At 38.7% G+C, this 24300-nt stretch overlaps 1 long non-coding RNA gene across 1 annotated transcript; it reads right to left on the reverse strand.

The window, feature by feature from the left end:
- Nucleotides 1-17336: 17336 nt before the first annotated feature.
- LOC124303346 (uncharacterized) lies at nt 17337-17837 on the reverse strand. The gene is made up of 3 exons (XR_006907901.1): nt 17702-17837; nt 17598-17606; nt 17337-17493 (listed from the first exon to the last, which is right to left on the reverse strand). It is a non-coding gene; the product is annotated as an uncharacterized LOC124303346 (long non-coding RNA).
- Nucleotides 17838-24300: the final 6463 nt, after the last annotated feature.

Genomic DNA, 24300 nt, shown 5'->3' on the forward strand with positions numbered 1-24300 from the left:
TTTTTTGAAAATGCATTATGGCATTAATAATATGCATTTTGCAAGTGCACTTCCAAGAGACACTAAATAAAAAATTTGCTACTCGGGGGTTTTTGGGGTCGCTGAACACGAATATCGCCACGTCAACCGTCTCCGAGGTACCTGGTGCCCAGGGTGGACAGTATCAACGTCTTCTCCTAGAGTTTTGTGGAAAATTGTGATAGAATGAGTCGAAACTCGTTACCCGGGGGTTTTTGGGGTCGCTGAACACGAATATCGCCACGGCAACCGTCTCCGAGGTACCTGGTGCCCAGGGTGGACAGTATCAACGTCTTCTCCTAGAGTTTTGTGGAAAATTGTGACCGAATGAGTCGAAACTCGTTACCCGGGGGTTTTTGGGGTCGCTGAACACGAATATCGCCACGGCAACCGTCTCCGAGGTACCTGGTGCCCAGGGTGGACAGTATCAACGTCTTCTCCTAGAGTTTTGTGGAAAATTGTGACCGAATGAGTCGAAACTCGTTACCCGGGGGTTTTTGGGGTCGCTGAAAACGAATATCGCCACGGCAACCGTCTCCGAGGTACCTGGTGCCCAGGGTGGACGGTATCAACGTCTTCTCCTAGAGTTTTGGCGAAAATTGTGATCGAATTTGTGATTGAATTAAGAACAATATACTTTAATTGAGGTAAAAATGATAATACTCAAGATAATTCCAGAAAAAGACGTTGAAACGTTCACCCTGGGCACCACGTACCTCGGAGACGGTTGCCGTATCGATATTCGTATTCAGTGACCCCAAAAACCCCCAAGCAACGAGTTTCGACAAATTCGATCACAATTTTCGCCAAAACTCTAGGAGAAGACGTTGATACTGTCCACCCTGGGCACCAGGTACCTCGGAGACGGTTGCCGTGGCGATATTCGTGTTCAGCGACCCCAAAAACCCCCGAGTAGCAAAACTGGACTCATTTCCATTAATATTTACCGAGTCTCTTGGAAGTGCACTTGCAAAATGCATATTATTAATGCCATAATGCATTTTCAAAAAATTAATTAATCAATTTAGTTCACAAAGTTTGTAGGCGCTCTTACGAAGCGAATGCAAAAAACCGCATTAAAATCCGTCTTACTGCTCAAAAAATCGACAGTCCATTGCTTTATTTCCTCGACTACGAGAAAAAGTTGGATGTCCAACTGGTAAATATTGATTATCACCACTGTGACTCTGAATACTTTGTATATTTGAATTAGCCGCGTTATTTTGGATTTTGTTCGCGTCACTCTTATAACTTTGATTACCCTGATTCAAATTTGAGTAAGTGTTTACTTGACTCGAACTACTAGTATACTTTTTTTTATCTTTCTGATCGTCTCTTTGTCTAGCTTCATAACCAGCATCTAATATCGATAAAGCTTGTACTATTTCATTTTCTTTATTGAAATCAGCTAATGCAAGTGCATCTCTGACTCGCACAGGCATTTGTTGTACTATTGTAAAATTAAGTTTATACGTGTTTAAATTCGAAAGGCAAAATCTAGATTGTTTCACTTGTTGGTAAAAGTAGTTTTGTAAAGTACCGTCTTGTGAACTATATCGACGAGATCGCCAATGTTCTTCGGCTTTTATTTGCAATGGAATGGAAAAAAATTTTTTTAAAAACTCATCTTCAAAATCTTTCAAATTAAAGAATCGTCCTCGACAAGATTCTATCCATGTCTTGGCTCGACCTTTGAGCATACTTTCTACAACGAATAAATGACACTCATTTGAGATATGTTTAAATTTTAAGTATTTTTTCATATCTTCCAGGAATTCTCTCGGATTAACTCCTTCTTCCTCTGAAAATTCTGGGGTTTTTAAATCAACTCTCAGTTGTTGCAAGTTCTCTACCAGCCCACTGATTAAACTACGTTCATTACTAGATTGTTGACTACTTCTACTTTGTTTAATTTTTTCTAATTCTGTACGCTGCAATTCATTCTGCTTACGTAATTCTTGTATCTCTTCAGAAATCTTCGGATTCTGCTGTTGCTGAGCGTATAAGGCATCCACCATTTTTTGCAGATCTTTCATTGTATCGACCTTCTCACGCAACTGCTTTAGTTCTTCCTCCATTTTGTCCTGTTTGTTCGTCTGTTTCGTAGTTTGTTGTTGTTGTGAATTTGAACTATTCAGCGATGCTAACCTTTTGTCTCGAGATCTAGTTAGAACGGGTGAATGCTTAAGAGACATACAAACAAAATTAGGATTATACACAAATATACGTCTAATCGACCTTAAGTTAATCTTTTGTTTAATTCTGTTCGGGCGCCAATTTTGTAACGGCCTTTTCGTTATCGCGGTTTGCTTCGACCAGAATTAACTCCAACTGAGGAGCCTCTCGCAATTAACAAAAATCAATTTACTTTTTATTGTTTTTTATTTTTTTATTCAAAACGGGATTTCGGATGTTCGGTATGACTAATGACATGCATCTATAAATTGAAACCGAATAAAAGAAGCGTATAAATATGAAAGAAAATAATAAATTAATTGTATAAATAAAATGGGCACGGCGGACATCTAGGACAATAACAATGACATAAACGGCATACTCGTAAAATTACAGATAAAAATAGTACAGGTCAGAATATAAAAACTTATCATAAGCGTGTCTTTGGGGATATTCTTCAAATGCCAGTTTCCATTTCCTCAGTTGCGCTCGCTAATTCCGTGCCCGGCCAATTGGACTCCCCTCGTCCGTCATATCTAGGTGGTTTTTCTGTGATCGGGAATCCGTAAAAAGATGGGTCGCTGCTAAGAGGCCTTCGTTCTCGCAATAGAATCCGTACGCGTTTTACTTCATTTTTCGTCAGTTGTATCAATTCGTTCGTTATGATTCTTTATTTTAGAGCGCACTCTGATAACGATCGACCGCTCATCCGTCGTCTCTCGCTTACACTTCTTGATCGATTGCCTATACATATGTCATATAACCGCTTAGGTGAAAGCCCCCCCCCCCCTGCGGACCTACCTATTACTGAGTCCCGTAGTCACTGCTTTGGCGGCGAAATTCAACTGTTACAGTATTGAGGGTACACAGCCCGGGAGGCAGGAGGCCGAGGCCCCAGACCTCAACGCCCCCCAAATTTGGCGCCCCGGGCCGTCACCCCATCGCGCCCCCCTAACGCCGGCACTGAACCTCGGCTTCCGCATATATACCATATAATAGGTATATATGCGAATTATATTTGTGTGACAAATTTGGCAGCAAACGGCGGGAAACACGTGACTGAACGCATATTTTTACTTCCTGAGACATATAAACCAATTGTTATATATCACCTCATATTATTTGATGCGGTAAGTATGGTTTTGAAGTTATATTTCGTGAAATCAGATGCGTTTGTAGAGATTCGACTGCTTTTTTATATCCATTGTAACGTGGCATTTTTGATGCCCGTTACAAGGGGCTCCTTGAACCCTGGGCGAAACCAAAATTTAGGAATTTCCGAAATTGAGTCGCGAAGTTTTTGCAAAAGAGCGCCAGGACTAGAGTCACGCATCCGAAACCACGAGAGGGGACACCTCAGCGAATAGCGTAAGATATTTCAGGTTTTTTTTTGTTTTTTTTTATTTTTTGAGCTACAACCGCATCAGGCAAGAAGTTGACACCGAATTCGAGGAAATTGCGAAGTGGCGGACTAGCGAAAATTGCGAAGGAAGGATGTCGAGGCTGCGAAGGGGCCGCCAACGCAGATCCCCGCATCGCGGGAATCCAAGGTGGACGCGATTCCCGCTGGCGGCCGGCGCGCCGCAGCCTCTTCCCCTTCACCCCGTCAACAATTGACCAGCGAACTTGCGACGGACCGACTAATGACGAGGGAGCACCGCGCTCACCGCCAAGACGTCATGGAGCTGCGCGGAGGACGAGATTGCGATCTAGCTTTAAGTTCTGCGCAGCGATGCTATTGAAGGTGCGCGTCGAGTTGCGCGATCGACGAAATCGATGACGGATCGATTATTGCGTATTCTTGTGGGTATGACGTCACGTATGGGATGGCGTATCGAGATCCGTGTTGCGGCAGGTCGTAGGTTTTTTGAAACCACTCTAGTTCTGGCGGTCGTGATAAGTAGTCACGTTTTGGGGAGTTTCGCAAAGTAATGGAGTCGCCCAAAAATCGCGAGGGGAATAGAAAGGGGGTTGCAAGGATGTAGAAGGTAAGCGCTGCTTCTATCCCTGCGATTGAATTTCGCGCATAATTGCGAAAAGGCTTGCCGAGTAACGGGTAGCCGTTTTGGATTTGCGTTGTAGAGAAGTACTCGAAATTCTTTTGCCGATTCTTTTGCTTGATGACTGTAGCCTGAGTACGCGTGTTAGAGTGGAGTAAATTTTGAGTTCCTGAGAAAGTTGAGTAGAGTCGCGGGTTTTAGTTGTGTCTTTCTCGTTAGTGAAATCAAGTATAGTCGAATTTCGCTGTACCAGGTCGAGCCGCGTTATCGGTTTTTTTTCAGTGTCACCTCTCGAGTAGGCCGGGAAGTACCGAATTGGAGTGCTCGGATTAGCGGATACCGTTTTGGAGGATTTTGAGAAAGTTTGATTTCGGATGCGTTGCGATAGCGTATAGTTTAGGTTACGTTCAGTTGCGCCTGCATTGAGTTCCGTACCCGTTAGTTAAGATAATGTAAATTGAGTTGTGTTACCTTGAGCTTGCGTTTAGTTGAAGTTAAATTTAGTGGTGCTTGCGTTTAGTTAAGTTGCCGTTTAGTTAAGATAGTGTTTAGTCGAGTTGAGGTGATGTATAGTCGAAATTGCCGTTGCGTTGAGCAGCAGTTGAGACGAGAAGTTTGAGTATTGCGTTTTGATTGCGTTTGAAATATAGTAACGTTTGCGGATTCGTTTAGTTGAGACAAGTAGGAAATAAGCTTTAGGTTAAGTTATGTTGTCACGTTTAGGTTTAGGGCAGCTCGCGGTAGCGTCGAAGCTCCGAGTCGGGTGAGATCTCGGGTGAGATTGAGGACGCCGTCTGTTCGGTAGCCCGACGGCGCACCGTCGAATAATTAGTTTTAGTTTCGGTTTCGAGCAAGATTCGCCATGGAGAAGAAATGGCGAATTTGCAAATTCAGAATTGCGTATGAAGATTTTGTGATCGTTGAGTGACATTTTAGTTAGGGAGCCGCGAGCTCAGTAGAGTAAGAAATAGAGTAGGTTACGTGTAATTTTCTGTTTATTTTTAGAATCGCGATGAGCGACCCTAGGATTACATTTTTTTGTTTTTGTATCACCGCTATTGGGAAATATAAGAGTTTATTTTACTTCTTTTGTTAAATAGCGTGTGTATTTCGAGTGTCTCTCTCTCTCTCCAAAAATTACCCCTCCCCTCTCCGCGGTACTGAGCTATCGAGCATATGCCCGAGGTATAGCGCATTAATGATTTCGAGGCGTGTTAATCACGCCAGGCGCCCAACAATTTCGCGATATTGTTTTAGATCCAGGGTACATCGTGGACGCCGATTTATTGTGCACGCGGTAAGTTCTCGGTCATTTTCTCCGAGTGACCGAGGAGCGGGAAAAATCCACGTCACACCATGTAAGTACTTATATCCTTATTTTTCCAATATTGGTAAGTTTTAGGTTATATTTTTCTGACGATATTATTCTTCCCACGCACTTTATAAGAACAATGTATTTATTTCGATTTGTGATTTACGGAAAATTTTTACCGTACTATCAACAGTTATACTATCAATAGTCTTATATTATCGAATTCCTTCATATCATCTGCGTAATTTGGATATGTTTTTTCACATATTTTTTACATATATTTTTTTTATATATAATCTTCCACAAAGCCGATCCTGGCGAAGCATGCATGAATCACGCATGTTCTGCGGCAGGCACCTGTCGGAAGACAACATTCGCACGTCTTCCTACACGCGGAAACAGACAGATAGTTGCCTGCCGACAGGGTTGAGTCATCGAAAACGCTTATAGTCCAGTAAAATGTGTCGAAAGTGAGAAATTTTTTGCATAGAAGCTGCATTTTTGACTGAAGCTAGGTGGTTGGATACTAAAAGTAACCCCAATGAAATTCTGTTCCTCAACCCGCCCTTACCCCCCGAAAAAAGGGTTGACAACTTAGAAATCGCTATATCTCCAAAACTAATGGCTCGATCGAAAAACGTTTCAAATAAAAGTTGTTCAGGATAATAAAATACATATAAAGTTATGCGACGCTAAATTCCCTATCTTTGATAATAAAGGCAGAAAGCCGAATTGAAAATCTCACTCTGACGCGCAAACGGTAAAACTTTAGAAAATCGTGAAAAATATTTAATCATATATTTTGCAAATTTTCTCGACTCATATCGAATCAGGATGAGTTCCTCTAGATTTTTGGAGATATTTTTTGTTTTGCGTTTATTACTGCTGCTATATCGTTTTGAAGTTACATAATTTACAAGTCGAGCCCCAGTGAAGAGCTCTAGAGACATCCATATGTCCGTACGGCTCGCAGGCAAGCCACGCTTTCCCTGCGTTTCTGCGCGTGTATATACCGGGACAATCTCTTGAAACTATACATACAATGCGCATGCGCCAAATAATTCAATCTCATTGGTCGGTGAAATCGCCCCGCGGCGATGTTTTCGAATAAAGCCAATTTTCAAAGAGCATTAGCATCAACTTTCCGAGTCACTATCTCGACTGTTTGAGATTCTAACCTTAAAAATTCGTATGAACTACATCGACGCCAGAAACAGGGTTTGACAGCTGAAACTCGGAGTGGCCAGCCTGCCCGTGCAGCCGATAAAACTCGCGCATGCGCATTATATGTATAGTTTCAAGAGATTGTCCCGGTATATACACATAACCGAAGCGTCGAGGGTGACTCAACTGCCTTTGGGAGAGCAGGAGAGACAGTGCTATATAAAATACTGTGTAGAAAGAGATAGACTATATATATAAAACAGCGTACAAAATTATGTGAATATAGAAAGTGTTCTTCCTCTTCGAGCACAATTGTAAGAGTGTCTGTAAGTGTGTTTACATTTTGGTAACTTACGCTTCTTGGTGCGAAGCTCGTAAGACAGTCAATGACCGTCTGATATTAAATTGCGGATCGTATAATATTGAAATGCGGATATGCATCATCAATATTAATATTAATCACGAGGTAATTTTCATTTTATTTTAATTTACCAGTTTTTCAAAAATTATATACGTTGTACAAAATTATACTGCGGCGCGCTAGAACGAATTTTATGAAAACCGTGAATAATGGGAAAAAACGGTACGAATGAAAAGTAGTAGGGAATGAAATTTCATGCCAAAACGTCCCCGATAGCATACATTTAGATATCATGATTTAGCCACGAAACGCAATTAGAGTGGCGTGAGGGCTAAGCGCAGGTGTTTACTCAATGTAATTGATTAATTACTAACTTTTGTTTTACTATCGGTTTTTTCTGAATTTACAAATATACTGTACGCACTTTAAAAAAACAAAATGGTGAATGCAAAAAGAAGTATTTATTTATTAAATCATGAACTCGAAGGTGCCCTATACTAGCGTTGTTTGTCCGAAATCTCTCAAGACAATTGTACGGATAAAAATGCGATTTAACTCCTAAAACCATTGCAAATCTTTATGACAGCTACAATTGTGCAACCGTAAATACCTAGTGATGCAGCCGGAAACAGAATTGCTTAGAAAATTTTTTAAGTGAAACTGCTTATTATATAAATGCTATTTTTTATTCATATAATTCTACATCTTTTGAAGTACTTTCGGTACATTTTTTAATGGAAAAAAACATGATATATCGCGAACCATCGAACTTAGTTTGATAATATTGCGTAACCACTGTCCCCATATGCCTAGCTTGCCTTTGGACGAAACATTTTACCAAAAAAAAATGTGTATCAAATGGAATTGGTTTTAACAAAAAAGCGGAAACTGAAGTTACCGCGTTTTATTTTTTTGCAAATTAAAAAAAAAATTTTTATAAATTAAAAATGCCTTGGTTCAAAGATAAGATTTATATGCGAAGAAAGTATGTACTAAATGTTATCAAAATCCCTTAGCTGGTCTTCGAGATATCATGCTCACCGTGTAGCTCCTTTAAGAAAGAATAGGGTCGTAGGAATACGATAGCAGCACCGCCATTTTTCTTTTGCAAAAGCATGGGCGATTTGTACTTCAAAAGATTTTGAATGAAATGGAATAAAAATAAAATTTATATATGGAATAGTTTAGCTACAAAAATTCTCAAAAAACGCTTATTTTGATTCCATTACTAGGTAAAACTCTTCAAATTATTGGTTGCAACATACATGTTCAAATCGCACCCTCTGGCATGGGAAGCAAAATAAACGGTACAATACAATGTATAGAAAAGTAGAAAATATTGGTTTTATTAAAATAAATCATAATTTAAAACAATTTCCATTTCATTGACAGTCTCTTCCTTGGTGTCATTTTCTTCGGAAGAACTGAATTCATCGTCAGAACTTAGGTTAGCAGCAATCGTAATGAACTCACTGGCATCGAGCTCAATAATTACATCGGCGAATGTCTCCTCGTTTGCCAATGTATTCGTGGCAGTGGCAGTAGCAGTAGCAGCAGCCCCCTGACACTCACCACTGCTCGTATACTAAAAAATTGTACGCGTCTTGTCCCCGTTTTTTAGTTCCTCTACGTGGCGCTAGTAGTAGACATCTGACACGCTCGCTGCCCTTGCTGATCGCGCGCAAGCTCGTCAGGTAACTACCAGCGCCACTAGTGGTGGAAATTGGCGGCAGAATCGAGGGACATTTTGCGAACGACTTTTAGCAACATGTGTCAGGGGGCTGAGTAGCAGCAAGATTGTCGCAATGAACGCCATTGCATTGTATACATAGCTGAGTGCACGACAACCCTGCCTTCTTGCAGCTGCAGCGTGCTGTCCTGCAGTTTCCCGTACATCCACAAATTACCTGAGAGAAAGGCACGGAAATGAATGCATTAATTAATTTCATTGAAGGGGTTATGTCTACTCATGGAGCCGGAAATAAAGTTTTATTTGTGAATTATTTGCAGCAAAAGTATAATACAAATTTTGTTTTTCTTACATATAATAATTCGACATGTTCTTAAGGGCTCTGTCTACTTTGGATGCACGACAAAAACGCTATTTTTATTAAATTTTTTTAAGAATACTTTATTTTTATTGATGTAAAACTTGTCAGGCTTAAGAAAAACATTTGTCAATTAAAAAAAAAATTTTTTTCGATTTTAACCACTTTTTTAGTGTGAAAATGCCAGGTGAAGAGGAGTCCTCAAAAAGTAGGTAGATGCACGCTGTTGGAAAAATGTGAACAACGACCCATCTTAAACAAAAGAAAATTGAATGGTTTGAGGTTTAGTGTGACCGTGGCTATAATCCCGTACCTCTAATATTAATTTATATGCAAAAATAACAAAATGGCGGAAAAAAAAAATTGAAAAACTTGTTTTTTTGCATGTTTTTTGTCCGCCATTTTGTTATTTTTTCATATAAATTATGTATCAGAGGTACGGGATATAGCCACTGTCACACTAAACCTAAGACCATTTAATTTTTTTGTTTGAGATGGGTCGTTGTTTAGATTTTTTTCAACAGTCCACACCTACCTGCTTTTTGAGGACTCCTGTTTACCTGGCACTTTCACGCTAAAAAGTGGTTATAATCAATAAAAAAAATTTTTTTTTGTAGTTTGCGAATATTTTTGCTAAGCCTAACAAGTTTTCTATCAATAAACATAACAGTTCTCTAAAAAAAAATCAATAAAAGAAGCATTTTTTCATGCATCCAAAGTAGACAGAGCCCTTAAATACAATTGTGAAATTTTTTTGTTTCAAAAAACAATGACGGCGCTGCACTCGTTTTCCTAAGATTTTTTCGTATGGCACTTATCTTTTGTATGTCTAAAGCTTGTCTGTGAAGAAATGATTTTACAGTAAAGAAAATCATCAAACGGCATTGGCTTAAATGAAAAAGCGGAAAATTACGTTACTGCGTTTTACAGTTTTGCTAATTGAAAATGAAGTTCTCAACGGCTATCAATAACGTCAAGTTCATTCGTTCAAAGACCTACTATTATATGGAGAGAATGTGCCGAAAGAAATGTTGTAGGAGAACGAGAACGACGCCACAATTTTTTTTTTTTTTTTTTGATAACAAAGTCAACAATTGTATTAAATATTATTTGGAATTGTATAAATGCAAAATAAAATTCATGTTATTACGGATTTCGCTATAAACCATTCAAGAGAAACCCTTCTTCTGGCTCCATAATTAGGTAGAACCCCCCGAAGCGAAATATGTATTGAAAATTTAGTTGCATTTATTTTCATGCGAGAAAATAAAATAAGTAGACCTAAACGTGAGCTCACCATTTTTAGTAAATCCTCAGGTGCTGGATTCTTCGTATTCATCACGGGCATCATCATCGTGTCCGTCCGTTTCCATCCCCAGTCTTCTGCATCTAACTCGTTGCCTAGCCAAGATTGCACCTGATAATATGTGCGTTTGGTGTGCTCAGACAGTACTGCTTCTGTCGAGGGTAACTGTGCCAGTCAGACTTCTGTTTTTCCATGCACGGCCGATGACGAAAACTTATCATAACATCATGCATCATTAGCATCATTGATTGGTTGTTCCGGATTAAAGTTGTACAACAGTGCAATCAATCGTCTTGCGCCTGCCGAAAGACTGTCGATTGTGCTTCCCGGGTTGTAGAACTTGTCAATCAAAACTTGCAGGTCGGAATTTTTCTTTAAGATGGATATAATAGTCTTTTTGCCTTTACCGTACATGGCACTTGTCGTGTCACAACCAGCGAAAGCGTGCGCGAATAATATGAACGGTTTAAGATCTACATGATCATGTATCGCATCCAGTTTATTTTTCTTCGCAGCTGGAGTGATTTTATATAAGTAATTTGAGTGCGAACCGGCATCGGACAATGCTATTAATAATACAAAAAGATTTGTGTCATTTCCGACAACCGCCACGTTACCACCAGTGGATCGAGAATAATCAATTGCTGTCTAAACAATCAGTCTGTCTGCATATTCCTGCGCAACTTTAACAATAATACCATGGGTGCTCAAGTAACGAAATAGCATCTCCACGAATTTCAACTTATTCTTGACATTGGATAAGAATTTCGGTTGGCTTAGAGTTATAAGTGTGTTCTCTGTGAAATCTATGTCAGGTGCCATGTTGCTCTCGCGCCGACGGTACCTCTCATAAGATTTTATGCTGAAATATTGTCCGCTGTATCCATCGAAGACTACTCTCGCGGTGTCCTTGTAATGGTTAACTATATGATTGCGATAAATTTCGCAGATATGTTTGAAAGTTTGCCCGGGCGGCCAACAGACATTATGCAATAAAAATCCGCCATCGATAACAAAAGTCATGGTGCGCAAAATGTTATCCGCTCGAAAAAAGAATGGTTTGAAAATTTTGTATAGCTCTGAATTTTGAGTTTTTCTCATAAACCCAAGTTCGGCGAAGAATACTAGTGGAAATGGAGAGAGCTCATATTCAAATGCTTTCCGCGTTCGTTGTTCATCGCCCTGGAATACAACTGAAATTCGTTGAAACAATAACGAAGAATCAACTGAATGAGAATGGCCATTGTCAATGTGAATTCCCGTTTTGGCTGCCCCGAAGATCTTAACTTTGTACATTGCAGACATTGAAATTTTTCCTGCTGACTGCCCCAACATCCATGTCATTGCCTTGCGACCTTTGTCCACCGCTAAATGGCATTCCGTGAAAGCATCACCGACGATCCCAGTTGACAAGGACACCAAAGACGTCCTTGGTCGGAAAAGGCCGTGTTCGTGAAACCAAAAAATGAATTTGTTGATGTCATCGTTGTCGCGTTTCATTCGGTGGTTAGCGAGATCGACATGTTGCTCACTAGAGGATGAAGTGACCCCGCAGTATTCTTCTAAACATTCCGTAATTGAAAATGACGACGGCATGGCTGCCAAATATTTTGCGATGACGCTTGGTGTGCCACCTCGCCCATGTTTGAGGTCTGTACCAAAACCCGATTTAAGGTTTGCTCAATGGTCATGTCTGTCCATACACCCGACCATGGCTCAACCGACCTTCGCGCTGTAAAGTAGCCATCCGTGGTAAATGCGACGAATTCATCATGCGGCATTATCGATTCCAAGTTTATCATATCTTGCAGATAAATTTGAGCGCTTTTAGCATAACTGAAGTGGCCTGCAGCATGAAAGATCGGTAGCATCTTCTGAACGCTTTGAAGATGCAAATCCCAATTTCCTAATCGCTCAGCCTCAACAAATTGCACAGCTACAACTATGCATTCAAAGTATTGAATCCATAATTGTGCTGTTGGTCCACGATTTTTCAAATCATTCAGTTGTGCATTGAATTTCTCTTTCATTTCAATGATTGTAGGTCGCACTTGACAATCACCCAATTGCGGTGGCTCACTATCCCACTAATTTAGAAACGATGAAATGAACTCATCGAATGCTTCGCGCTGATCGTTCATAAATTCACGACATATTATAATGCCAATAGCAGTGAATGTTAGTATATGAGCTCGCATTGCACGGGCATCAGCATGTCCACCGATCATTCGCTTTACTGACTCAGGAGCATAGGTTACCGCCCAGAGATTTTCGAGCCTGCTGCCAGTCATTATATGGCCGATAGCGCCTAAATACGACATGAGCATATGAAATCCACCCAGACGTACGGTAACATCTTTCAACGCTCCCTCCGATGCTCCAATGAAGTTAGGAGCTTTATAATACAACGGCTGGTCGACAGTAACAAAACATGTTTTTTTATTTAATCGTTTGACCTCTGCCAGTGCCTTGTGTAAAGCTGTATTAATTGTTGTGATATTTGAAGGAGGTTCATTGATGAAGGGCAAGCAAATAACTTTGGAGACGTTGAAAGTATTGCAACAAGACAAAACCTCTATCAGGCTTTTCCAGCTCGGTACGTCTTTTTTCCCCACAGTGATTTTGCCCACAAATATGTCAAATATGTTGCCGGTAATGCATCTGACTTGTGCCTCAATAACATTTCCGTATCTACGAATTCGTTTCGGACTTCTTGGAACTTGGAAATTTTGCCAACAGTCTGCTTGATATCTTGCAGCAACTTTGACCAAAGATTCAATACCTTCCAGCCGACATATGACTTCCATTCCTGAGACATCATCTCGTTTTTCAGCGATGTCCAATAATCTTTCTTTCATGTACGCATGTTGTACCAAGCTGCCTGGCCTATTTTGACAACGCCACGGTTTCGCACATACTAAGCACAACGCACGGAAATCGAAATCATTTGGCGTTGGAGCATATTCAGCAATTTTTGGTAACGTTTGTACAGAAGAAGTAGACGCGAGCGGAGAACTCGGGCGCGCAGCTCTTCCAATTGCACTTTTTTTTGAGACTACGGCATACCATTTCCGACATTTATCGTGTACAACAAGTGATGAAAAATTTTCTCACTGCTTCAACTTATCGTCTCCAAATACTTTGCTTCTCTCAATTAAAGTCTGCAGACCTTTCGTACGTACATTAGCAATATTATCGGTCTTGGTAGACAATACCTCATCACAAATGCTGCATACAGAGGTTGTGGAATCCATGATAGCCACAAATCTATAGAAAAACAATTTCATTACAGATAAGTGCGATCCGGATCTCATATACGAGAGACGATAAACAAATGTTTGAGCGACTTCTAAATATTGACGGACAATGCTCTGCTATCGTGAGAATTTTCTTTTCGGTGAACAGGGAAAATTTCTGTTCAATCGGTGACACGTCTCACACGACAAATAACCACGATGGTAAAATATCACATGGACCAAATATCACACAAATAAATTGATAATATAATAATGAATTATTAATAATAATAATTAATTAATAATATAATAAATAAATAATAGCCATAAATTGACAAAGTCATAATTAATTATTTGTTTATTTATTTTATGTAATCATTTAATTTTATTGCAATTAAAAGATTATCCCACTTATTTGGATTTATGATAAAATGATTTCCTTTATTCATTATAAATAATAAATTCAATTATTTCATTATACTAATATTAATTATATTATCACTTTCAACATTTACGTTTCGCATACAATTATGTATTTCATGTAACTATGTAAGATTTAAATATAATTGCAAATTTTACTTTCAAAATAAATAGTGCCATTAACTTAAAATTTTAACAAATCGAATGATTAATAATCCCTTACTTCAAAAGTCTTGTAATAATAGAGAATTTGAAATAGTTTTAGTTTATTGGGGTGTGTAATTTTTTCAATGCATTAATTTTTGTTTCCAATTTTAATGTAAATGTTGAAATGTAAATGTTAAAATGTTATTCCTGTAATTGAAATAAAATCAAACAAATAAATAATTAAATAGATAATTATAACTTTGTCAATTCATAGCTATTATCTATTTATTGTATTATTAATAAATTATTTTATTTGTGTGATGTTTTGTCGTGTGATTTTTGGTCCATGTGATTTTTTGTCGGTGTTATTTTGTCGATGATGTTTGCACCCGTTACGCAATTTTTCAAGTGACTGTGATCTCGCGATTTTCTAGCTCCGACAAATTACGAATACAGAAAACAACTTACCTCTGAACACATCACAATTTCAATTTCACATCAGAAATTATTGAACTTTTCAATAATATTAACTGAAACTAAATGTTGTAAGATACACTATAAAAATTAAACACTTGTATTTTTCCAATTTCCCAATAAACAGCGTGGTTGACAGATTGACTGCATAGCGTTATAGACGAAACGTTGAAACTGCGAAGAAAAGAACGCGCGAGCATTTCAGAGAGAAAAACAAACAGGACGAGTAGCGCGCGCCTGCGCACTACGCACGACGCCAGGTGCGAGCAGAGTATCGCTCCGTCTCATTCGTGCTAGGGGTGCTCACGCAGCATTTTTAGTCGAATCAGTATCTTCAATTCGGCTTTCTGCCCTTATTATCAAAGATAGGGAATTTGACGTTGGATAACTTTATATGTATTTTATTATTCTGAACAACTTTTATTGGAAATGTTTTTCGATCGAGTCATTAGTTTTTGAGATATAGCGATTTTTAAGTTTTCAACCCTTTTTTCGGGGGGTAAGGGCGGGTTGAGGAACAAAATTTCATTGGGGTCACTTTTAGTATTCAACCAGCTAGCTTCAGTCAAAAATGCAGCTTCTACGCACAAAATTTCTCACTTTCGACACGGTTTACTGGACTATTACGCGTCACCAGGCTAAGGCTGCGTTCCCATCTGCCAGAATTTACGGATCCGGAACGGAGTCGGAATCTAGCGAGTTTTCCAAGACCCAATCAGAGACGTTCTGGGCCGTGTTCATAAATTGACTACCAGTACTAAAAATTCCCTAGGACAGAGACAGAGCTGTCCATGAACTCAGCAGCGTAAAAGAGATAAAAGATTGCTGACAGTACTGTCAGTCAATTTTCGAACACAGCCCCGGTCATTACGTTCCGTGTGCATTGCGGGCATTTATCATATCTCAACAATATCAACGGATTACCTATTTTGTGAATCTGTGTGTAAATCCAAGCGAGGACAGTATTGATGAGTGTTATTAAGTATTATAAACAATTTATAGCGGACAATGAGTCCTGTTGATCTCGTACGTATATATGTAACAATTGAATAAATTGATAAAGTTCACAGCCTCACTGGCTATTGAGGCAATCCTTTATCGGTCCATCAATTTTTCTGTATCTATGTACACAATTAAATGTAAATAATTGTATTTGTATACAACCAATAACCTATATCCGTCCTGTTCTTTTCCATTTCACAAATAATACGGAGATGGATATTAAAACCGTTTGAGAATCCATTATTACCACTGATTATTATCGAATACAAGAATATTTTATGGAGAAGAAGATAGCAGCCAAGTGGGCTGACATTGATGAAAATGAGGCATCGAAGCCCAAAAATTGAGAAAATTGATCAATGTTATAGAAAAAAACTAACATTTTTCTACAATTATGGGTATAAATTTGTACTGCATAGTCCTATTCGACAGAAATTTGGCGTGTTTGACTGCTAATTTTGGCTAGCTTGAGCTTTTTATGAATATTTTATCCTCCGGTACTAATGAAATATTTGTTCGGATGGTGTTTATAGATTAACTGCACGGTTGTGTGAGTAAGTGGATTCCATTGCTTTTAAGTCCTTGGTTTCCATGGACCGGAATTATTAAGAGCGAAACGAGCAGCACTCAACCAGAAGGATAGTTTTTAAATTTCTCGATAGAAAGAAACGCTGTGATTTGCGACTGAGCGTTCCGTCACCATGAATTCTGGGCCATGCTCATTGACTGAAGATATATTCGCAGTTAACGCCAAGCTTAGAGGTGCCATGGGATCGCAGCAAAATATTGTCACACAACAAAGAACGACCGGAATGTCTCTCTGGTCTCTGATTGATTTTTTAAAAACTCCCTAGTTTCCGACTCCGTTGCGGGTCCGTGAATTCCGGCCCATGGAAATGCAGCCTAATACCAGTAGCTACTGCTACTAATAATATGGTTACTGCTAGATCGTGCTTTACGTCGCCGCATCTATGTTAACCTAATGTAACATCCGTGTAACATCCTACCGGAGCACTCGTATATTTTATTCCTTATTACGATTTCATATCACGAATACGAATTAACCCAACTCCAAGTGTGAGAATTTTACAACTAAATCATTCAAAAACCGCCTAACTATTCAAATGTTACGTGCCAGCCGGTATCCACGGCAGCGCCCTCTCTGCGCCCTACCTGACCAGCGTGCAGTTACCATAAGAGAGCCTTACGTACTCTTACCGATAGTCGTAGATTAATACCAACACACATAGTTACCATCATAACGTCCAAATTCTTATATCGATAGTTCTCATACGCTAGATTAACCGTTACTTTATCAGTCATATTCGTAACATACATGGTATATATATTTTTTCCCATTTAACCGTTATACCTTTCAACATTAGCTTTCACATAAAACCTTTGATTTACGATCTCAACCGTAATAACCCAAAGTAATAAACACCTGCAATAGTTAAGATAATCGACTAGACTAAACACCGGAAACGTGGGAAGAGAAATCACGGATAGTTCACAGAGAAAGAAACCCTTATTCTCAGAATTCAGGATAGCGCCTTCATTTTAATGATGATAAGACCAATTAGCGCTTCGCCGCTTGCTTCTCTAAACCAACCACCTCGCGCTAATCCACCACCGAGATCTCACGCACGAACCAGAAACCTTACCCCCCAATTATTCCATCATCCTTAACCAATCATCCGAGACCCGCGAGAAACCGCGACTCCTTTTGAACCCCTCCTACTTTCCCTCTAATCCAACCTTTCCAGAAAACAGAATAGAAGAGAAGAACTTCAGACATCATAGAGAACAGATCAGAACTCTACCGAAACCCTAGAATCAAATCATTATAATTAATTCAGAACCTCCGAGAGTTACTAACAGTTTGTGACTGCGATAGTGATTAACACCAATCTGTACCACAATTGTAAACCTACCATTGAGAACTAGAAGGAAATTGTTAATAAATGTGTAATTAACCCAAGTGTTGTCATAAATAATTATTTCAATCACGCATAGTGATGGTTGGCACGAGCCTTACCTAACAAACTCTCAGAATTGTAGGCGAGTTGAACGAGAAGATCTGAAGAGCTGATCAGCGGATTCCCGAGATTTACATATACCAACTACGTAGGTCAGGAGAATAATTTAAATCACGCCGCGAATCAGAATCGACTCGAAACGTTCCTTTCGGAACGTAACAGCTCAACAATAAAATAAAATGGTGGCAGCGTGTGCGAGAGCCAACTGGAAATAATTAAATAATCATCAAACAATCAACGCTACTGAAATCTTTGAAAACTCGGGAAAATTTTTCAACATTGAGAATACACATCGACGGATAAATGATTGTGACCAAATCATCATCGAATTAAACTTCTTCAAACTGTTGTCAACATACATTGTTGATTAAACATCTACAACAACTGTCATCAACAACATATTACCAGACGATATCGAAGAATTGTGCATCGCAGAACGTAGCACCGGAGAATTTCGCAACATTGAACGTGGCACCGTAGATCTTTTCATCGCAGACCTTCGCATCGCAGATCTTCGCATCACAGACCTTCGCATCGTAGAAGCTTGCATCGCAGAACATCAATTTCAACGGAAACTTCGCCCTCCCGCCCAACCCCTGAGAATCGTCATTCATTGCTTATAGTCTCCGTAACGTAAGTCAAAATACAATTTTCAAAATGCCTGATAATGATAATACTCAAGTTCCCATGGAAACTAGCACCCAACAGAATACAAGTACCGCAAATCCCAATACATCGCTTAAAGTAGACGGATCATCATACATCCATAAATTCGGTTATAAAGATGTTTTCAAAATAATACCAGAATTCGATGGTACATCTGCTGGTTGTTCGATTCAAACATTCATAGATGAATTTGAAAGTGTTAAACAATTCATACCACAGTGCGGAGAAGAATTTCTAGTTAAAATGTTACGTTCAAAATGTAAGGGAGAACCACTTAAACGTGTAACAAATGCAAAAATACGAACGATCAATGAACTTTCGAAATTTTTAAGAACTCACTTCAAACCAGACAAAGACCTACACACTTGGATGAAAGAACTTAACGACTTTGAACAAAAACAAGACGAACAAATTATTGACTTCAACTACAGAATAGACACTCACTTACAGATGACATTAGCAGAAATTGATTTAGCAGAAACAACTGATGCTCAATTACTAAAATCATGGGCAATTAAAGTTGCAGTAAGATCATTTATAGCCGGACTACTTCCCAGATATTCCCTGTCAAAATCTACGTATAATACATTGCAAGAAGTAGTAACCGAAGCTATGGAATTAGAAAAGCGTCAAAAGAATGTCAAGAACGTCGAAAATGTCTATAAACCGACAATTAAAGCATTCGAAGAAAAAGCTTGTTATACTGCTCAAACAGATAGTTCAAATGCAATAAACCGGAATAAAATTTCAAATTCTCGAATCAATGGCAATCGACAAAATAATTCAAGTCAACCAAATATATCAAACTCAAATCAGCAGATAGATAAATACTGTCGATACTGCAAACGAAATAACCACGTAATAGACGAATGCCGTTATTTAAAAAATAAAAACAATGCAGCAACAATTCAAAATTCGAATCCGAATGCTAACCTACAATGCAATTATTGTAAGAAAATAGGTCACATTATCCGAGATTGTAGAAAACGCGCTTATAATAATAGGAGGCGTGAAGGAGGCAATACAGAGACAAACAACGTCACTAATAGTCACTAATACACAAGCGGGAAACGCTCGAGCCTCCCCTCGAATAGACGCGACGACGGGAAACTCCGAGACCCAGCGTCAGGTAGCAGAGTAATAAAGTCCAATACAGAAAATAAAAATGCACCAGAAATCCGTAGTGCTGAATTTAATATCGGTTTAACACCCCCAAATCATAGATCACCATCAATAAATATAGAATCAAAAGATCTCAAACACAAAAATGGAAAATTTTTAGTAGATACAGGATCTCAATTAAATTTGATAAGAATAAGTGAATTGAAAAATCCAGAATCGATCGATGCCTCGATTACTTACGAACTTAATGGAGTCTCAAAAGTTGACAAACCAATGACATTAGGAAAAATTAAAATCAGGATTAATAATATTCTCGGAGAATTCAATGTAGTTTCACAAGATTTTCCATTAAATTATACAGGTATTATAGGATCAGAATTTATGCATGACAATGACGGAAAGATCGATTATCGAACAAAGTCCGTGACCCTAAACAAGATCAACATACCGTTCTCAGAAACAGAAAGCGTACTGCTGCTGGCCAGACAGAAAACCGCGATATTTATTCGAGTCAAGAACACGGAAATTTTAGAGGGTTACGTACCGCGCTTAGATACGCAGGAAGCTATATACATAGGCGAAACCGTTGTTTCAAATAATAATGAAATAGCTTATTTGTACGCGATTAACACACTGGATGAAGATGTTGAAATAGAAATTCCCGTAATTCCCTTGTACCCTTTCGATACAAGCGTAGACGAGGATAGTAATAGCATAAAATGTGCAACTTTAGAGCACGCGATAACTCGGACGCGAGGAAACCGCGCTAATGAAGTGTTCAATTTATTGCGATTAGACCATTTGAACTCAGAAGAGCGTAAAGCAGTTGCTCTCTTAATCGATAAGTATGCTGACCTTTTTCACATCCCCGGAGAACCCCTGCGAGTTACTAACACATGCATGCACCGTATACTAACCACAGACGAGATACCCGTCAACACCAGACAGTACAGGCATCCTCCTTTTCAAAAGCCAGAAATTGAGAAACAGATTACAGATTTATTAAAAATGAATATCATAGAACCATCAAATTCACCGTATAATTCACCACTATGGATTGTACCAAAGAAAGAAGATTCAAAAGGAAATAAACGATGGCGATTAGTTATCGATTATAAAAAATTAAATGAAAAAACGATTGGAGACGCTTATCCATCATTACCTTTAATATCAGACATACTCGACCAGCTAGGTGGAGCAAAATATTTTTCAATATTTGACTTATCCTCAGGATTCCATCAAATTGCTATGCATCCAGACGATAAACATAAGACAGCGTTTACAACACCCCACGGACATTACGAGTTTAACCGAATGCCTTTTAGACTGAAAAACGCACCAGCAACCTTTCAACGACTTATGGACTTAGTTTTACGAGGTTTACAGGGAATAGATTTATTCGCATACCTAGACGACATTGTAATTTATGCACGATCACTTGAAGAGCATGCAACTAAGTTTTTAAAGCTCGCTGAACGCTTAAGAAAAGCAAACTTGACGTTACAATCGGACAAGTGCGAATTTCTTAGAACAGAAGTCAAATATCTAGGGCATATTATATCAACTGACGGAGTTAAACCAGATCCAAAAAAAATCGAAGCTGTAAAGAAATTTCCTGTTTCGAAAACCACGAAGAATGTTAAAGAATTTTTAGGACTATCCGGATATTATCGTAGATTTGTTAAGAACTTTGCTAAAATCGCTAAGCCTTTGTCAGAATTAACTAGCAAAAATAAAAAATTTGAATGGAATTCTAATACGCAATTAGCTTTCGAAATCTTGCGCGATAAACTTTATGAAGCACCTATACTACAATATCCTGATTTTTCGTCACAATTTATAGTTACAACAGACGCATCTGGTTTCGCAGTAGGAGCCATTTTATCGCAAGGAAAGCCAAGCGAAGACGCGCCCGTCGCGTATGCTTCTAGAGTTTTGAACAAGCATGAAAGAAATTATTCGACAACTGAGAAGGAAATGGTGGCAATCGTTTATGCAATTAAAACTTTTAGACCATATCTCTATGGTAGACAATTTACATTGTTAACCGATCACAGACCGTTAGTATGGGTAAATTCTACGAATGACCCTACGTCACGTGTAATGAGATGGAGAGAACGTTTAAAAGCATTCCAGTATAAGATTCAGTATAAAGCGGGCAAAATAAATACAAACGCAGACGCGTTGTCGAGAAACCCCGTTGATATTGGAAAAAGGGACGTATATCCCATAAAATTCAAGTGGAGACGGTCAGCAGACCCTGCTCTTAACGTAGCACCGGGTATAGCCAGGCTACGGTCGTCATCTGACTCCGCCCAAAAGTTAACTCAGAGAGACGCGAAGATTAGACGACGTTATGCAAGTAGTTCCTCCGAGAAAGAAAAAACTGTACAGGCAGATTACAAAATCCAAGAAGCTGCAATGAGTACAGACGAGGAAGACTTTTTAGGTTTTCCGAGCTCAGGTGGAAACAAACATGTCGGAACGGTAGATTCTAAAAACGTGACAAACCCGAGAGGCGCACGATTAGACTCAAATTCCGATTATCGCAAAAATCGAACGATGGATAACAATAGGCCTGCGCAACCTATCGCCAGTCGTTTCAGATCTAAATCCGTAGACAAAAATACAAACTCCCAGGAAACCGGTAAACATACGAAATTAAAAATCCTTAATAAAAGAAAATCAAGTGCTAAGCGCCTTACTCCATTCAGACATCGTTCTGAATTCGAAGATTCATCATCGGATGAACTATCAGACTCCCCAGATAATCATAGAACCTTAGCTAGCAATAAATCGAATGAAAATCAACAATCTGTTATCATAGAAATAGAATCAGATTCTCAATCTTCATCTTCGATGGATGAAAGATCAAAGAAAAATCAATCTACGCTACTCCCAGATTACGTGGACTCTAAATCCTCATCACTGGATAGTGATGATTCTTATAAATTAAATCCAGTAAAACATAGAACTAATAAAAGTAATATGGAATCGAGTATACCCAGTATGAGACAAAATACAGCTACAGTCGTCACAGAAAGCGGGCATTCTCTAGCCTCACCCCCGACACCCACTCAAGAGCATACTTCAGCTACGATTATTCACACCCCTAAGATTGTATCCGTGCCAATCGTTACTAATACATCGACAGGTTCAGGAACACCTTCCACCAATAGGAAGAATAATTTTCAGAGAAGCTTAGCCAGAGATTTATTAAACAAACGTTCTTCTAAAACAGCTGAATTTACACCTTCACCATTACTTAGAACAAGACGTAAAACTATTACAGATAATTTGAAAGTAATGACAGACGCAAACGAAATTACTCCATACCCTATATCAAAGACAAATGACGTAATTTCGAGACAAAAGAAATTTCATGACGAAATAGAATTGGACAAGGAATGTACAGGAAGACGCATTATAACTTTAGATGTTGCATCAGCTTCAGAAAGCGAAGAATCTAATACAATCACAGTTCAGGCAAACGTACACCCGTTGCAAGAAGCCACGTGTATAAACAAGTCCTTTAAGACCACACAAAAGATGGACGTTGACGAGACGCTCCAAGATCTTGAACAGGAAACAATAAACACACCCTCAAGCGGAAGTGACGCTAGAGGTAAACAAAAGACAGAACAATCACCAGTTCGACATGAACAGAAAAAGGAGACCGGACCGTGAAACCGAGAACCCTTGCGTCTAAACGAAACATCGAAATTACAGAAAAAATTAACACTAACAGTGGTATAAACCACATGCCAGAACCCCGACGTACGACGAGACAGCATAGACCGACATATAAATACGCATGTTACAAAGGTTTAGGAGGGCACCAAGGCACCCATGCAAGTAAACCTTCAAAACCCAAAGCTGCGAGAAACAAAACTAGCAGTCTAAAAATCAGAAAACAGGCAGTGGAAATTTCGCAGACTCCCAAGACCCCAATTTCACTTGAGAACGTCAACAAAGAATCTTCGAAAACATATATAACTCCAGATCCTCAGAGCCAACGAAATCCGATATCGATAAATATTTCAAACGCTTTACCAGATCTAGATGCAATAGTAGAACTTAATGATCCACAGAATTTAGAAGATAAATCGATTGAAATAAGTAACTTAGATATCGTATCGGATATCACAGTATCCGATGATTCGCAAGCCTCAGTAGAATTACCAAGACAAGAACCTACTAATTTAATAGAAACTCGAGACAATTTAGAAATGAGAAAAGATAATTATCTATGCTTCATTTCCACTAACAGAATAGCACTAGGCGAGATAGGTAAATTTTTAGATGAAAAAGGATACTTGAAAAACATTAAACCAGTTACAGAATATCAGATAGGACACATAATTATATTGGGAACACCAGAGAAACGAATAATCGCATTAGTTACTCAAGAACATGAACAAGACACACCTTTGGAAAATAACTATTACGATGCATTTGTACATTTGAAACAGAATATGGAAGATTTGAATATTAAAACAGCAACAAAAGTAAAAGTGGAATCAACGATCTTGGATGGATTAAAATTTAAAAATATCATTAGACAGGTATTCGCCGGAACACAAATTATCATAACGATCTGTAAAGACAAAATTATCATTCCACCTCCAGATATTAGACTCAGAATAATACAAGAAAATCACGAATCTCCGATCGCAGGACATAAAGGTATCACGAAAACGTATAACAGAATTCGACAGAAATATTTTTGGGATAATATGAAAAAACAAATAGAAGATTTTATAAAGAAATGTGTCAGCTGTCAAAAGAAAAAACTAACGCGCATTAAAAC

This window comes from Neodiprion virginianus, chromosome 4, assembly GCF_021901495.1.
Source record: "Neodiprion virginianus isolate iyNeoVirg1 chromosome 4, iyNeoVirg1.1, whole genome shotgun sequence".
NCBI lineage: Eukaryota > Metazoa > Arthropoda > Insecta > Hymenoptera > Diprionidae > Neodiprion > Neodiprion virginianus.